Source organism: Urocitellus parryii, chromosome 10 (genome assembly GCF_045843805.1).
Source record: "Urocitellus parryii isolate mUroPar1 chromosome 10, mUroPar1.hap1, whole genome shotgun sequence".
Lineage (NCBI taxonomy): Eukaryota > Metazoa > Chordata > Mammalia > Rodentia > Sciuridae > Urocitellus > Urocitellus parryii.
This window is the reverse complement of record NC_135540.1, coordinates 48,237,035-48,237,767: the sequence shown is the minus strand read 5'-3', so window position 1 is coordinate 48,237,767 and position 733 is coordinate 48,237,035. Positions and strand designations below refer to the sequence as shown.

Below are 733 nucleotides of genomic sequence, written 5' to 3'. Positions count from 1 at the left end.
CTTGATAGTTCATGTGTGTTTTGTACCATATCATATTCAATTGTCTGTAGGTAACATACTTCATTCACTTACTGAAGAACTGTCTGGTTGCTTCTAAGTTATGCGGACATAAGTTTCTAACTCCTTTGGTAAATACTCAGAAGCATGATTGCATGGTAAGTACATGGTCAGCTTTGTAAAAAACTTCTAAACTAAGGGCTCAGTGGTAGATCTCGCCTATCATGTGCAAGGCACGGAGTTTGATCCCCAACAGTGGAAAAAAAAGAAACTGTTAAAATATTTTTTTTCTTGATATTTCATCAATTATTTCTCAGGTAATCAGTCATCATATCCAGTTAAAATATTTTTTAAAGTAGCCATGCTATTTTACATTCCCACTAGCAGCTGAATACAGTTGTTCTGTATTTTAGCCATTCTAATAAATACACAGTGGTATACAATGTTGTTTCAACTTAAATTTTTAATGACATCATCATCATCATCATCTTTTTTATATACTTACTTGCCATGTGTATATCTTGTTTTGTGAAATATCTGTCAAAATCTTTGACCTGTTTTAAAATAGAATTTGTTGTTGCTGATGGTTGAATTTAAGAGATTCATATATGTTGGAAAACAGTTCTTTATAAGTTTTAAAAAATATTTTCTCCCAGTCTGTGACTTGTCTTTTCATTGCCTTGACAGTGAGTTTTGCAGAGAAGAAATGTTTAATTTCACTGAAATCCAGCTTATT

General features: G+C 31.8%; 1 non-coding gene across 1 annotated transcript; it reads right to left on the bottom strand.

The window, feature by feature from the left end:
• Positions 1–252: 252 nt before the first annotated feature.
• On the bottom strand, positions 253–334 carry LOC113189403 (small nucleolar RNA SNORD20). The gene has a single exon (XR_003301654.2). It is a non-coding gene; the product is annotated as a small nucleolar RNA SNORD20 (small nucleolar RNA).
• Between the last annotated feature and the right edge of the window lie 399 nt (positions 335–733).